The 18,333-nt window shown below is 34.9% G+C and overlaps 1 protein-coding gene across 2 annotated transcripts in view; it reads right to left on the bottom strand.

The window, feature by feature from the left end:
• LOC149481264 (rho-related GTP-binding protein RhoN-like) overlaps positions 1 to 14,742 on the bottom strand; it is a 118,545-nt gene extending 103,803 nt beyond the window's left edge. Inside the window, exon 1 of one of the 2 annotated variants that reach the window (XM_089705651.1) lies at positions 14,539 to 14,742. The gene's annotated coding sequence lies outside the window, so the exon portion shown is untranslated. The remainder of the gene's footprint in view (positions 1 to 14,538) is intronic. The other variant, XM_089705649.1, reaches the window with a different exon arrangement.
• Between the last annotated feature and the right edge of the window lie 3,591 nt (positions 14,743 to 18,333).

The raw sequence follows: 18,333 nt of genomic DNA, 5'->3' as shown, positions 1-18,333 counted from the left end.
TTGCTGTGAAGCGTAATTATTATTATTAAGATTTTTTAGGCTATTTTGAATCAGCTGTTCTAATTTAATTCTAGAAATTTATTAAAACGTGATTTTTTTAAAAGTATATTATGAGTTTATAAATACCTCAACCAATAGTTATTGTGTCCTATCCTCATTTCTTTATATCTTGGTAGTTAACTAAAGTGTTAAATTTACATAACCTCAACAACAACATTTACACTGCCACTGCACTAAAACTAAACTAACTAGCTCTCTAGCTATAAGAACCATCCTCGTACTTCAAGGGATATAATAAAAAAAGAATTATCGAAATCGGTTCAGCCGTTCTCGAGTTATGCGCTTACCAACACATTTTGCGATTCATTTTTATATATAAGAAGACTAGCGGTCCGCCCCGGCTTCGCCCGTGGTACATGTTTACGTTTTCTCTACATAAGAACCATCCTCGTACTTCAAGGAATATAATAAAAAAAGAATTATCGAAATCGGTTCAGCCGTTCTCGAGTTATGCGCTTACCAACACATTTTGCGATTCATTTATATATATATATACTAGCGGTCCGCCCCGGCTTCGCCCGTGGTACATAATATTTACGTTTTCTCTACATAAAAACCATCCTCGTACTTCAAGGAATATAATAAAAAAAGAATGATCGAAATCGGTTCAGCCGTTCTCGAGTTATGCGCTTACCAACACATTTTGCGATTCATTTTTATATATAAGAAGACTAGCGGTCCGCCCCGGCTTCGCCCGTGGTACATAATATTTACGTTTTCTCTACATAAAAACCATCCTCGTACTTCAAGGAATATAATAAAAAAAGAATGATCGAAATCGGTTCAGCCGTTCTCGAGTTATGCGCTTACCAACACATTTTGCGATTCATTTTTATATATAAGAAGAAGAGATAAGATTATGTGAAAATAACCAGGAAGGTGAAAAACATATTTACGAAAACATAGTAACATAATATGGCTGTCGCTACAATAATTATATTTCAATTTTATCTTTTTATACCTAGTAGAACTGGCCGACGAATAAAAAAAATCGTATTAGAATAAATACAATAAATTACGGAACAAAAAAAGGATTGTAACTGAATTAGGTATGTTTGTTTCTGGGCGCACCGTTTTCGACGACGCGACGCGCGACGTAAGCGTATAGGTATAGGTACCTACTTTGCTAAAACAAACTAATAAAATTGTGTGTCTGTCTGAAAATTCGGAAAAGCATATTTTGCAAGTTTGTAATTACTTTGATAGTTTACCGATTTATAATAATTGTAATTGTAATTGTATAATATATAATTTGCAATGTGGTGAAATTTCATAAAAATCACGGGCCAATTTTTTGTTTTGAATCCCACCGAAAATATAATTGCGTTATTAGAATAATTAATTACTATACCTACCCACGATCAATTATTACAATATAGTCTCAAATGCATACTAGAGAAATATTGCAATTTGATTCAATTAAAATGCATAGCATACAAAAATAAATTCACAACACAAGAAATTCCGCGCGCAAATCATAGCGCGTGTCAATGAAATCAAGAATGTTTTATATCAAGCCGACGCGGACGACGACGCGACGCCGAACAAAAGTACCTACGACGGACGACCACGCTTCGAGTTGCCAAACAACATGAGTAATAAATTGTTTACAAAAAAAACAAGTTTTCCATTTTTCTGTATGAGTAGACAGAACTTCAAAACGCCACCTGCTACGGTTTATATTATGAACGATTGTTATAAAAATAAAAGTTATATTTGTTGGTGTAAACTATTTTATTGATCAATAATTTTGGAATTTAAAATTGTCAACATTGATTACAATAAAACGCAGTTTTATTTTATTACACTATTGTTTTTTTTATCAAAACATGTATTTGAAGTACCATATAATATTATGCTGATCCAAGCATTTTCACTCAAAACTTATATCACTAATGATTTGTAAAAGTAAATTATTTCAATATACATTTCATAACCAACATGTAAGAATAATTATTATTATTCCTACCTACAACAACAAACCTAAAACACTATTTACTATGGGAAAATAACCAGGAAGGTGAAAAACATATTATTATTTACGATTTCGACGCACTCGACTTTTAGTAAAATATAGTAGGGAAACATAATATTATGGTTTTGATTTTTGCTACTAGTATAAGAAAACTGCGTGTTCAAACTACTTGTTTGTCTGTCTGAAAATTCGGAAGTACTTTGGTAGTTTACCGATTTATAATAATATTGTATACCTATATCGTTGTTTAAAAAATATTCAAACACAATAAAATATGATATATGTACTGATTTATCACTGGTTTCAGTGATGAACTGATGAGTCAATTATAGCCACTATACTTTCGTCATACGTGTGTATGATTGATGTGATTTGCAACGTGGTGATATTTCAGAAAAATCACGGGTCAAATTGTCCCACCGAAAATATAACTGCGTTATAAGAATAACTATACCTACGATAAATTATACATAATACAATATAGTCTCAAATGCATACTAGTGAAATATTTTATTTGAATCAATAAAATAAAAAAATAAATAAAAAATAATAATAATACAAAAATAAATTCACAACACAAGAAAATCCGCGCGCAAATCATAGCGCGTGACAATGAAATCAAGAACTTTCGAGCCGACGCGGACGACGAAGGAGCCTAACAAAAGTACCTACAATCATAGGCGGCTCGTGACAAAATTGTATGGCCGTGTTCACTTGAAATAAAACAACGAAAATAGGTACCTACAATAGCGTTAGCAGTACAAAAAAAATGAGCACCACATTATAAATGTCTATTTATACACTAAAAATTATAGAGTATTTCAAAACGAATTCAATTATTATTTAGCAATAATTAGAAAATCCCCGAATTTGCATTAGTGATCGTATTCATAGTGTTTGTCTACACTAATATTATAAAGAGGAAAACTTTGTTTGTTTGTTTGATTGTAAATTGTAATGAATAGGCTCATAAACTACTGGACATTTTACCAATGTTTGCAAGTTTGTGATTACTTTGATAGTTTACCGATTTATAATAATTGTATACTTATATCATTGTTTAAAAATATTCAAACACAATATGATATAGGTACTGATTTATCACTGGTTTCAGTGATGAACTGATGAGTCAATGTTAGCCACAATACTAATCACTTTCGTCATACATGTGTATGAACTATGATTGATGTGATTTGCAATGTGGTGAAATTTCATAAAAATCACGGGCCAATTTTTTGTTTTGAATCCCACCGAAAATACATATATTACTAATTGCGTTATTAGAATAATTAATTACTATACCCACGATCAATTATTACAATTTACAATATAGTCTCAAATGCATACTAGAGAAACATTGCAATTTGAATCAATTAAAATGCATAGCATACAAAAATAAATTCACAACACAAGAAATTCCGCGCGCAAATCATAGCGCGTGTCAATGAAATCAAGAATGTAATTTTATATCAAGCCGACGAGCGACGACGCCGAACTAAAGTACCTACAGTACCATTTACCTTCAGTGTACAATACAGTTTACAGACCTACGACGGACGAACAATAATGAGTAATAAATAAAAAAAAACATAGTTTCTAAGGTCATTAGTTTTATTTTATTTTATTGTTATTTTCTTTGAACGATTGGAAATGAAATTACTCAATTTTTACACAGAACTTTGATTTATTAGAATTATGCTCATTATGCATAAGATAACGAACGCGAATGCACGACATCTAGCGCGTCAATGTCTAAACATCGCCTTTCGTTTAGACATTGACGCGCTAGATCTGTAATAAGTATATAGTCTATGCGCTAGATGTCGTGCTTTATGTCGTGTTTCGCTTGGCAAAAGTCACGCACACTACTGTAGAAGTGTCAAATTTTTCCGGTATTTTACTGTTGTTTTTCTAAGTAAATATTGTAAATTATTGATTAAAAAGGTCGAACGCGCACACATTTCATTATAGAGAAGTGATAAAATGATTAGTTTTAAAGAAATAGTGTCTGTGTTAAGTGTTTAGAGGTAATCAAAAATGTATGGAGGGACGGTCGGAACATCAACCTTAAAAACAACCGACTTCAAACTTGCACTTGCAACATTTACAAATACAGACAAAAATGCTCATAAAATAAAAACTACTAGGCCTATCCGAATAAATAAATTATGGGACCAATTCGACACCATCCCGCATCGAACAAAAAAACAATCACGTAAATCGGTTCAGAAACCTCGGAGTAATCGGTGTACATACATAAAAAAAAAACATACCGGCCGAATTGATAACCTCCTCCTTTTTTTGAAGTCGGTTAATAAAAATTTATCTACTAATATTCTACTAACTACCTACTAAAGCAAGTAGGTATCTTAACTATTTCTATTCTAAATTCTAATTAAAATCAGTTCAGATATTTTGTCGGGAATGTTCGACATCATATTTTCGCATTTTAGTTTTAACATAATATATTTCTTTCATCCATTACTCTTACTTATATAGAAACTAGCTTTCCACCCGCGGCATCGCCCGCGCAGTCAAAGAAAAACCTGCATAGTTCCCGTTCCCGTGGGATTTCCGGGATAAAACCTATCCTATGTCCTTTCTCCGGTATCAAAATATCTCTATACCAAATTTCATGCAAATTGGTTCAGTAGTTAAGGCATGATTCAGTAACAGACAGACAGACAGAGTTACTTTCGCATTTATAATATTAGTATGTTTTAACATAATATATTTCTTTAATCCATTACTCTTACTTATATAGAAAATGTTGTATAAGATCATAGATTATTTTTCACATGTCGATAACACTAGCTTGACCCTATTGTTGAGGAGCTATTGTTATAGTTTTAGGTTAACAACCTTAATCTATTTATTAATTATTATCTGATAAAAACTTACATACTTTTATGGAGACGAATCACGATGCAATAAAGAAGTCAACAATTTTTTCAATCAATCAAAATATCAGAGGCTAGATGAAGATACAGAGAGACAGACAAAACATTAGGTATGTACAAATTACAATAAAATAGGCTTTTTTAATTGACACAATAACAGCGTTTCAGCCGTTTCAGAGCTGTACGGTAACTAACAATGTGACACAAGCATTTTATCCATACTAATATTATAAATGCGAAAGTAACTCTGTCTGTCTGTTACTCAATCACGCCTTAACTACTGAACCAATTTGCATGAAATTTGGTATGGAGATATTTTGATACCCGAGAAAGGACATAGGCTACCTTTTATTGCGAAATATGTACCACGGGCGAAGCCGGGGCGGATCTCTAGTATATTATATTAGAGATATAGGTACACACAATTAGATGACATAGATCAATTATAGTGTGTTCCTAGGGCAGGCGGAAATTCGTACAATGACCTAACAGGGGTGTCCAACAATACGTGAATGCGTGTCGCTGTGCTTCCTAATCTGCACCTTATACAGACATGTAATAACAAGTTTGTTACCTCTGAACGACCGCGTCGTTCACCCCACCTTGTACCACGAGAACCCGTACGCTGCGTAAACGACATGTAAACGATAAATTAGTGTATGAAGAGCGATAGGTATCGTTTTATTTGATGATAACATAATACTTCGTGTCATTGTACGAAATTCCGCCTGCCCTAGAAACATACTATAGTAAGTAAATTATCAATTGATATCTCCGTATGACAATGCACAATACATTAATAGCATACAATCTTAAATACGTCTATTATGATTAATGATATATACCTACCTATATATTGTATACATCCAAAATACTTATACCAATAGTTTTTCACATCAAAAGAAAACAAGTTACTTAGATCGTAAATGAGAAATGAACCACATTTGTTCATGATAGTTGATTCATGTTCTGATCATATAGAAAATGATGTGAGTTATAACTTATTTATACGAAAATACATATATTATGAAAGTTTTGTGTTTTGATTCAGTATTTGTTTTACAATTTGTACAAATAATGAGTAGAAACATCCTACTAATATTATAAATGAGAAAGTTTGTGAGGATGTGTGTTTGTTACTCTTTCACGCAAATACTACTGAACCGATTACAATGAAATTTAGCACACATATAGAGGATAACTTGGATTAACGCATAGGATAAGTTTTATCCCGGAAATCCCACGGGAACGGGAACTATGCGAGTTTTCCTTTGAAAACGCGGGCGAAGCGGACGGAATTTTGTAGCCTTGTTAAATACTATTTAATCTCAAGTCAGAAATGTGATCATAAATTAAGAATCTTTTAACTCTGCTGCACTAGTTGGACTTGAAGTTAATTTATCGAAATGCATCTTGTGTAGCATAGTGTGTACCCAGTCACTGCATAGTAATTAGTAAATCTTAATCTTAATACTATTATAAAGGCGAAAGTTTGTAAGGATGTATGGATGTATGGATGTATGGATGTTTGTTACTCTTTCACGTAAAAACTACTGAACCGATTACAATGAAATTTAGCACACATATAGAGGGTAACTTGGATTAACACATAGGATAGGTTTTATCCCGGAAATCCCACGGGAACGGGAACTATGCGGGTTTTCCTTTAAAAACGCGGGCGAAGTCGCGGGCGGAAATCTAGTACTAAAATAATATGTTTAAGTTTCGTTGCCTTTACCTAGTTAAAATTGAAATAGAAAATGTATGATCTATTTCATTGCATTCGATTTTTTTGTGTTTTTTTTTGGGGAAGCTATGTTACCATAATTACATTCCATTATGTCTCCTTAAGTGTAGTCTACAACTATATATATGTATTAAATTGATATTTATTAAAAACAACGTCGTCTTATACAAATAACATAGCAATAAATCAATATTAGTCTAAATGCAAGACGCGTATTTCCGCACACATTCCAAGCGAGGAATACCTTCAAAATCAAATCATGCGCGGGCGCATACACGACTATAACATTCCGTAACACAATGTATATCATCCATATTAATTTTTAAATGTCTGTCTGTCACTTTAACATTAAAGTACTGAATTGATTTTGACAATTTTTGTGGATATTTAAATTGGATAAGTTTACTAATAAAAATGCGTGATAAGGACGAAAATTCTGAGGTAACAAACCCCAAAAAATGCAGTCGAATTGAGCATATACTTCTTTTTTAGAAGTCGGTTGAAAACTGTCATAAGGCAACTTTTATAAGCGAAGCTGCTATAGAATAACATCTTATTACCCTTTTATGACTTATAATGTACATTTGAAAAACACGCCCAAAATCCGAGCAAATTTAACTTAATATACCTAAGTAGCTGGTGTCATACCATGTACGCATAAGCCCGGCATTGTTCTAAAATCTTAATGCCTAATACAACATCCTCCGTAGATAGTTTTGTCATTTTTAAATCACAAGTCGTTATTTTTAGCAAACAACTCACGTACAAAGTACATGAGATAAGAAATAGTTGGTACAATTGCGCGGAAGTTGGATGATAATTATTTTATTAATTGGTTACATGGTGGTTTGGTTATGTACCGCTATTGTCTTTGAGAATTAAAATAAGATGTAATGCTCTTATGCTCTCACAGATTTGAAATGGGTACCTAGTACCTACTACGTAACAATTAAACCACGCTTTGAAGTAATTTTTTGTTGTTTTTAATACCTATTTGAAACGTTTTTGGAAGTTGAAACGGATGTTTTGAATTCTGAATTTATTACACACATACATATTACTAAAAAAAAATATTCATTCATCCTCCAAGACTAGTATTAGACTGGATAAATGTTACCAACTAAAAAATAAAGAAAATAACATATTAGATGATATTATTATAGTAAGCCAATTAAATGATCAATCTATAAAATTATTCAATACTGTCAACTTGGTGCTCCATATATTTTATTTTGTCACACCCTGCGAGCAAGTCACCTGACCGCTAAACCGCAAAGCCAGAGATAAAATTATAATCTGTGTTACATGATATTTGATATCTGCGCTGCATAAAATTATTCTAAGAGCTATTGCATTAAATGTAAACACAATAAATCGTCTTAAACATATCGACGCCCCCCGCGAATAATCCGGTAATGACCTATTACGGGGTTCTTCATGTTATGCGTTTTTCGGCATCTAGAAGTTAAAATACACCATGTAAATTTTTTTCAGAATTTTTCTATCTTTATTTACGAAGATATAAAAAACTACGCGTTTATTCCATAAAATAACATTAAAATGTATTTGAAACGAATAATATGGTTTTAGATCTTTACGAAAAATAATATCAATATGATTTGACAGTAAACGTTGTTACGATATTATTCAGGTAAAAAGTTTTCTACATTATTTAATTAAGTGCTAGTACAGGCTTATTCGGGGTTTTATTAAGAAATCGATTTCCCGCTACTTTCATTATGGAGTGCAAGTATGCAAGGTATTTTTTTAAACACTCTTTCTATTACTGAGCAAATGATTTACACAGCCTTAGAAAAAATTAAAAGAGATGAAAGTTTGATAGATAAACGAGGCAGGCATCAGAATAGACCACATCGAAACCTTCATCTTCATCTTCATTAGATGCTGGTCGTCCGACTCAGGTTCTACCTGCTGCCCAAAATAAGCCCCCATCAGCATGGCTTCATGCCACAGAGGAGCACCGAGGACGCCCTCTATAGACTAGGTAGCCACATCAGAAATAAGAGGGAGGAGAAGAAGATTTCTGTTGTGGTATCTCTAGACATAGAGGGAGCCTTCGACAGCGCCTGGTGGCCAGCCATAAAGGTTCGGTTGGCCGAAGTTGGGTGTCCGGGGAACGTAAGGCGGATGATCAGCAGATACCTGAGTGGAAGAGGTGTGAAAGTTAGGTATACGGGTGTGGAAGTGAGTAGAGAGACCAACAAGGGGCGCGTGCAGGGTTCCATAGGTGGGCCGCTCCTGTGGGACCTCTTGCTGGATCCTCTGCTGTGGATGTTAGAGGAGATGGATGTGTTTTGTCAGGCTTTTGCCGACGACATTGTGCTAGTGTTTGATGGAGATACTGCTTTAGAAGTAGAGACGAAGGCAAACTGCACATTGAGGAAAATTGACGAATGGGGTGTCAGAAATAAACTAAAATTCGCGCCACACAAGACATGTGCCCTGCTCTCGACACGAAAATTAAAATTTGACAGGCCACGACTTGTAATGGGGAGTGTGGACATCCAATATTTCGAAAGTATTAAGATACTGGGCCTTACTATTGATGGCGGCCTGACATTCAACGCCCATGTCGGGAGCGTTTGCAAAAAGGCAATCGCCCCTTATAAGCTATTAGCAAGAGGAGCTAAAGTAAGTTGGGGGCTTAACCCCCAAGTAGTTAAGACTATATATATCGCAGTTATATAACCGACTATATTGTATGCATCAGCAGCGTGGGCACCCAAAGCGGGAAAGATGGGGGTCCAAAAGAGGCTTAACACCGTTCAACGGGGTTTTGCCCAGAAGATCTGCAGAGCATATCGGACTGTCTCCCTGAACTCTGCGATGCTGTTGGCTGGGATTCTCCCTCTTGACCTCAGGATACTCGAAGCTTCGACGCTTTATGAGATCAAGAGTGGTGTGTCGCACCCGGCGGTGTTGAGGGACAGGGAGATGGAACGAATGGCACCCGCGATACGGACCCACATACGGCAGAGCAAGTAGAGCTGGGGTTTGGCTTGATAGATGCCTATGCCGACGTGGTGAACAGCCACGTCTTCAGGGTCTATAGGAACGGCAGCAAGATTGCGGCCGTCGAGTCGGAGCCGCCCTTTCCGGAAACCGGATTACGATCTGTGTCCTGTTTCATTCGTCAAGCGTATTTTGGGACAGGATACGATCAGCGAATGGGACAGGAGAAACGATGTAGGAAGTACGGCCGGAGTCGCGAAGCCCTTTTTCCCAAGCGCTGCTGCTGTATACAAGGTAGTCGCGAAAAAGACATCACACACCACACCACACAAGTACTGACTGGTCACGGCGGATTCGCCTTCTGTGAGGTTCTGATGAGGATTCTGATTACATTTTTAACTGTAATAGGACCATAGTATAATTTTCATGACTGTGTAATCATGTGTAATAGTCGTGTTTTCAGTGCAGTGTCTATTTTCTATGATAATAATAACTATCGTGTTTTGTGAAACAATCCAAAGTTGTTTCATTTACTAAAATGTCCTGTATTTCATAAAACATACTATAATAATCATCAAATAATACTTAAGTAAACTATTCGAATAAACAGTAATAGTTATAACAATAAAATGTACGTTACTGTTAAACAATCGAATAACCAAATAATAGATTATTACAAATGTTCAGTATACAAAACAAATAACACGAATATTAGCGCAACAAGATTTTACTGTTGCCGTCGAAAATATAAATTTACACGAACAATATCGTAAGTGACATTACTGACCAGAGCTTGACCTACACTAGTATAGTAAAATGAATCCAGTTAAATTATAACGAAGCCCTTGGGACTACTTAAATTTTGTTGAAATAACCAGATAGCTGAAAAAATTAGCTTCCATATGCGATATTAAAAGTCTCTGATACTTGTTGTTTAATGGAGTTATTAAGGAAAAATGGTTTTTTATTTTTCCTGAACATTTACACTTTTACGATTACCGGATTATTCGCGGGGGGCGTCGATATGTCCTCAACTCTAAGCCTAGATCTTGGGCAAAAATTATCTTAATAATATTCTTTATACTTACTATACCTACTATTCTAAGGCCTATATACATATCTGTTTTAGCTGCGGCTTTTGCTCATTATCCGTGAAAATTATGTATAGCTATTAGGTTTTTTAGCTACATATTAGTTTTGATATACAGGGTCATTCCCACAATTAAAACGAACATAAAGACACATATCAAGTAAATTATCAAAACGTTTACGCGACAGAGCGTGCTAAATAAATATACATGTATACCCACACATACACATATGTACATACATAGATAACTATTTCATTCTAAACATATCAAGTTTCATTGGAAATTAATATCGCATCATACTCATATCATTATACAAATGGTGAATTTAATTTCAAATAAACATTATTTCTGTTATTCAAGAGATACGAGAGTAGGCTATCGTTATATTTATATGTAATGAATTTATAATTCCATGATAAGATACACCGTATTAACGATCATACACACCTTTAATTTGATAAGGTTTTCGAAAGTAAGTTTAATCACAAGATTTCGTAATTTGGTAGCGAAGTAAATGTACCTAACTATATTGTCATTAATTTTTGCCAAAAGAAAATACTATTTACCGGCTTCAATTTTAACCTGGAGGAATGGATAAATATTTTCACGCAAAAACTCTAAGCAAAAACTACATAAACCTAGTACATAATGCGAAATTTTGGCTCTTTGATAAGCTATCCATGAAAGTTTGTTACTCAATGACGAATAAGTTACTGAACATATTATTATGAAACTTGGCAGTCTATCTACATACATACAATATCTAAAAATTTGGTCGAGATTCCATCGTAGAGTGAAACTGCACACAGCTTACAGCTATATGTATAAACAATCGAAAAATATACATTCAGAATAAACATACTAACCTCTTTTTGTTTTTGGAAGTCCATTTACAATGCAAATGATCACACTCCTTGTCCCGGTTAACACCAGAAAATTCAGGGGCAGAGTCATTAAATATAAGATAAATCATATAATTACCTGATGTAACCCACGTTACCTGTCCGACACTGCCCACAAGTTTCCGTCTACCATTACCTACTGTAATTACCTAATAGTGTAATTCTCACTGAGTCATAGACAATAGACAGATATCACTTGCAATTACGCCATTACGTTTTCCGCCATGTGAATTACGCTTGAAAAAGTTGGTTACATAGACTATTATGGATGTAGATTCTAGGCATTATGGGTAAATCCAGTTTTGTATGCTGTAATACGACATAATCAGTCGTATTGTTGTAGGAGATTATCAAAGAGAGAGATATAAAAACAGATAAAAAGAGGAGAATTATATGAATATGGGTTTCTGTGATACATCTTTTATTTTTAAGCTATTGCATAGCTTCTATCGCGGGCCTTGAGCGCGGGGACCGAATCCAGAAATTTAACGAAAAACCTCACGCTCCCCACTCCGACGGGCGCGGAGGTGTGCCTTGAAGGCATAGCATGCAATAGCTTTACCGCGGCAGTCCCCGAGTGCCACAAGTCTTTTTTTTAATATGGAACAATAATAAATATCAAACTAAATAACAAACAAAAATTGACCAAATTGCCTGATGTCTGCCCGAGACTCCCACGTGCACTCACTCTGCCCGACCAAAGTGTAAATATAAAGGATTATTGACTATAAAATTTCTAGTAAACTTTTCTAAAATAGGACAAAAATTCGTGGTGGGTGGGATTGCGTTAATTTAATATGGAATTTAAGCTTAGTAAATAATTAGTGGGAGGTGTTCTAATACAGTACTAAAAAACAGTTGAAATCGGGTTAGGAGCGACTATACTAAAATTATCTATTCTATTATTATTCGGCAAACATGTAAAAATAGGTCAAGCTCGACCTTAGTATCCACCCTAGCTATGATGGGTTAAATCATGTAGCATGATGAAAATATTATAATATTAATATTTAATATTGAAATAATATGTGCGATGATGCATTTACACATTGGTGCGAATAGCGAAGCGAATAACTAGTGCACTTGCCGTTCGCCTGAGATTCGCGTATTTTGAGTTTTGACCTTATCAAAGGGAAGACAAATGTGTGAAGAATTCGCGACCTCTCTCAAATAGGTACAAATGTATCGTCGAGTGACGAGACGAATGTGTAGATTATGCACCATCAGCACACTAAATTACAGCCAAATCAATTGATTTTTTGCGTAAATGAAAATAAACATTTACATCGACACAAACTTTCAAATTAGTGCGCAATTTGAGCATTTAAAATCTATAATATACTACCTACCTACATATAAAAATGAAATCTGTTTTCCTTGATCACGGCATCACGCGTGAACGGGTGGACCGATTTCGATTATTCTTTTTTTATTATATTCCTTGAAGTACGAGGATGGTTCTTATGGAGAGAAAACGTTAATATGTACCACAGGCGAAGCCGGGGCGGACCGCTAGTTATTCATGAAATTAGACGGTATTTAGAATAATATAGGCATACCTTTATAGGGATATAATGTCTCGTTGTATATGTACAGGAAGGTAGGTAAGAGACATTAGTGGATATGTCCCTTTGACAAAGCATTCAATTAGACTCAAGTGCTGGACGGATCGAACTTAATAGAATTTCATTCAGTTAATTCACTTACTGTGTACAATATAGGTATGTATTATGATATCATGTTGTTAGTTTTAATGTTTGTTATATTGTACCTAGGTACCTATATAGATAGGTACCCACACATAGATGTGAAATAGGTATTTCGTGTGAATCACATCTGTAATAATTATTGTAGATAAGGAGGTAGGTTGGTAAATTTATTGGCTATTTTAGGGATTCCGTTTTGAAATTTGATTGTTAAGAAATTAAACAACGTAGAATTTCAGAACATTCCTTCTTATTTAAATATTGTGAACCTATAAGCACATGACCAGGTAGGTAGGTAGGTATATAAAACTTAAACTAATAGGTAGGTAACTACTTAGTACTTACCTACCTATTCTAATTATAAATTTCACCTCCTTTTAAAGACATGAGGTAGGTAGGTAGGTAATATTCAAATATAAAACAAAATGTACGTTTAGTAAGTACGTAGGTAGTATGTAGGTATGTTTAGTAATGAAAATAATATCAAACTAATAAATAAACTACTAATTTAATTGCAGCATTAAGATAGGTTGCAAGTTAAACTTGAAACCGATTTAATCTGGTCCAATTAATACAAGCGTGCGTTCGCAATGGGAATCTAGATTCGAGATACCTAAAGTAGACCTAAAGCCTATTTCATTCCTAAAGGCATATCGTGTATCCTAGCATCGTCCTAATAAATGTCCTCTACGTGATTTCGAATTTATTACCCAAGTTAATATAGGTATAATAAAATATAATAACAGAACACGTTACGCTGAATTTAGGTTTTTTACATAAAAAAATTCAGTCACTTGGTTTCACGGCCAAACTATCATTATTGGCTATTGCATAAACAATAATCAACCAAAAAAAAAAGTAAAAGCGTAGCGATTTATTTTTAATTAAGGTCATTTGAGAAACAAACTTCCTATAAAAAAACCTGACACAAATCAAACCTATTGTTGACTCCTTTATTTCCTTTGTTCGGAACGTCCGTTCATTGTGCAGCTAAAGAAAGCGACATTTCTAAACAGCATCCTATGTTATTTACGATTTAACACAAGAATAGTGTTTGTAAATCGCAAATACCTTCCCACGCTTGACCGGACGAAAAACAGGTCCGCGTTGCATACCAAAAGGAAATCACCGGCATCCAACGAGAGTAATTATTATTTAAAAGTATAAAAAACTGGTTGACATACCTCAGTACTCGTTATCCGTACAGTGCACAAAAACTAAATCACACACATAACTCAAAACTTACAATACGAAAGTAATTTATGTGAGTTCGGTTTATACAATTCGATTCGATTATTGGAACACGCGGACAGTGAATTCGCGCGTAGAAAATTACGTGCTCACTCCTCGAAAGTCGGAGCTAGACTGGCGTCCGGTCAGCCTCAGCAATCAGCTCATGGCTCGTCGTGAATGCGAGATCTGGATACTACGCTACGGCCATTCAGGTATGGCAACAACCTCTGAGACAATTCCTGCAACTCAAATTCATCTTTATTCAACAGGAATAACGACAATAATTCCGTAACAAGCACTTTGTGATAAGACTGCGTCGATATCAGCTAGCGTCTAGGATCCTGTTGAGCGAGAGAGCAGATATTATACGTAAGAGTTGGAAAGAGATGAATATACTTCTAGTTCTACATAGAGATGAGTGAACCGTGAAATTTTTATATTCTGTTCGCAAAAACACAGCATCGGGACAATAGTGTAGGGAATGCACCCAGGGTGTTCAACTTTTAAGTAGTCCTTTTTTTATGCAACCCTTAACGTTTTAGCAATCAAATATTTAAAGAATTTCTAATGGGCTTGTACATTGACCTGTAGATAATATAAACACCCTACGCATTCATAATGATTATGTTTAAATACACAATTCAAATGAAAGGCCAAAATTTAACTCTTTCAGTCACACTTTTAAATAGAGAATATTTTACAAACTTTCATGTTAGTTTTAGGATCATTTACAACTAAAATTTCACAGAAAGTAAGAAAAAAAAATCTAGTTATGAAGGCTTTCAAGGAATGAGGTGGTTAGTGACACTAACCACCATGACTATTGATACAAACAAAACTATGATGAATTATATTTATTAATTATTAATATTATCAGTTATTATAAAGATTTTCATAAAATCCATGTAAAAATCACTTTTTATGAAAATCAGAAAAACATGTTTTTCCTTTACGTAAGCAAAGTGGCACTTTACATGTACTGCACTGCCATATAGTACGCACTGGAGATATTTTAGTGCTGCATTTGCAGCATCTTCTCGAAGTACTTCTCTCTGGTTGATGGCGACTGCATTCTAGGCGAATTTCCTGAGGGACTGTAGGCTTATGACGTTTTATAAATGCAGGTCCTGGAGACGAGGCCGTGGAACTACGGTTACTGTTTACTGAATCAGACCTTTGTTTGACATATGCTGGCGCCAGTAGACCCTGGTATACGCTTCGCCTGAATTCTTTCAGAGTCAATTTGTCAAGGTCCGGGCGGACGGACTGAAGTTCTTTATAAATCAAAAAGGCGTTGACGACGCAACAATCAAGGAAATGAAAAAAAATCCTGTGCCACCACTTATGGGATTTTCTGTCAATAGCATAACTGCCTTTGAGTTGATCGAATTTGTCGACAAAATTCATATATGCGTTATAGTCTTTTACGGCTTCTGGACAGGACACTTCAACACTGGTACCATCGCGCTCCCTGCGGTTAACTTTACCGACATTCTTAGGGTCATGATAGTTTGACAAAATAAATACTGATCTCTTGTCTTTCCATTTCAACAAACATACGTTTGTGTCACTTATCCGGTAATCGTGTTCGCCTCTTCGCAAACGATTATCTTCTTTCAGCGTTGGTAAGAACTTTCGGTTCGAATTCACCGTTCCACAAGCCAGAATTTTGTCCTCTCGTAATTTGACTTGCAAAGGGTAACTGTTAAAATAATTGTCAAAATAGACTTTGTGATTTTTATCTTTCAAATTTTCGCAAAAATTCCTGACAACTTTACCACCTAAGTCAGTTTCAACATTAGAACCCTGCTTGCCTGTATATAAATCAAAATCCAGACAATAACCTGACTGTGCACACTTCATCCAAACCTTGTACCCGCGTTTAGTCGGCTTTTTAGGCATATATTGCTTCAAATAGTTCCTACCTTTAAATTTTATCATGCTTTCATCAATCGCAACTCTTTCTGATGGCTTGTAATTATTTTTAAAATTACTTTGTAGAATGTCTAGCAAAGGTCTAATTTTATAAAGCTTGTCAAAGTCCGGGCAATTTCTGTTCGGCATTATACTATTATCGTTTACGTGTAAATAATTCAAAAGCCAAGAAAATCTATTGAAGCTCATGAACTTCGAAATATAGCTGTCATGCAAGTCAGGTGCTGAAGACCAGTAATCTCTGTAGCTAGGCAATTTTTTAATACCCATCGCCAAGTTCAAAGCAATGAAAACAGCAAGCTCTTCTGTTGTGGTGGGTGTATAAGGCTTTCCGGATTGAGTAGCGTAAAGGTTAGTTTGAAAACATAAAATTTCTTGTAGATGCTCGGTCCAAAACAGGCGAAATAGCAAAACCGGTGTAACACTCTCCATGCATAGAATTTGATCGGTGAGTCCCACACTTTCAGAAAACTCACCTGGTATGTCCATCTTAAAACTCTTCTTCCATTTTGGAGCTTTGTTTGAATTTACAGTGTTGGACTCTGTAGAATCTAGATTCCGGCATACTAAGCTAGACAAAGGGAGGTCATCATCGGGATTAAAATTATCATCATCGGAAACTTGAACTTCTCCAATCAAATCGCCTAATACCAACGGATTTGGCTGATCTTCTGTACCTGCCTCGTCGTCCTCATCGCTACAAATACTCTCGCTACCTGAAGGAAGGTCTTCCAACAAGTATTCTGCTATTTCTTTATCTTGCAGCCGGCGCGACATACTGTAATAAATACGAAAAAGACTCTTAAAGTTACATACAAACGTTTCATGTAAGTTATGAACATAAACACGCAACAGTCACGGTGGTTAGTTTACTAACCACCATACTTTCGCTTAGAATACACATCGAAAACACAAAAGTATTAGTAATTTTATGTGAACACGTATAAAATACATATATGACAATACGCTGAGTAAAAAACATTAAAGAAAAATACTTACTTACCCGTTTTACAGATTTTTTTATCACACACGCAAATAAAAGCACGTTAGCCCAGTATTCAATTCAACGAAAATGAACTGTCATTGATTCAAATATGTGGGCAGTTAGCCGTAACTTGTCAACGTCAAAGTCACCTTGCATAGTAATTCAACCGTTTGTCGCTAGATGGCGTGAGTGTTAAGAAAAAAATTTGCAAAGAGGTGGTTAGAGACACTAACCACCAAGACTGAAAGAGTTAAAGCGCTATGAAATGAACATAGTGCATAGTGTATTTCAGTGCTTACAAACAACAAAATATTGTATTATGGGCTATAATTAGGTAATCGAAATTTATCGTTACATTACAAGTTTTTGAAGTGAAACTTCTTTATCGGGGTTGGAAAAAAATTTAGTGTAACAGTTTTTCGTTAGGCGTGACATTTTTCCGTTACGCGCCATCTTTTTCTTATCCCTACCACGCGTGATTCGACGTATTTCTGTAAAGTTGCATTATAGTAAGTTATTTTTTGAAAAATAAGGTCATAAAGAAGTTTCACTTCGTGTCAACGTGTGGACACTAGTACACGCACACATTTTTTACGCATATTATGTACAGCTACCTAGTTTAAACTTACATTTTATAATATTGAGATAAAATATAAAATATGTGAGGTACCTATTTGCTAAATGTGCAAACAAATCAAAACTTCTTTTTCATTCAATGCAAGTATTGACATGTCGATCTGTGGACATGTCTTATCATGTATTTATTTGTACCTTCAAGTCGGAACTTTTGGAACGTTCGTCTTGTTAGCAAAAAATACTGAACCGA

Source organism: Colias philodice, chromosome 17, assembly GCF_061535455.1.
Source record: "Colias philodice isolate Cphi_HAF_F1 chromosome 17, ilColPhil1 Martin Lab GWU primary, whole genome shotgun sequence".
Classification (NCBI taxonomy): Eukaryota; Metazoa; Arthropoda; class Insecta; order Lepidoptera; family Pieridae; genus Colias; species Colias philodice.
This window is presented reverse-complemented; position numbering and strand designations above follow the sequence as displayed.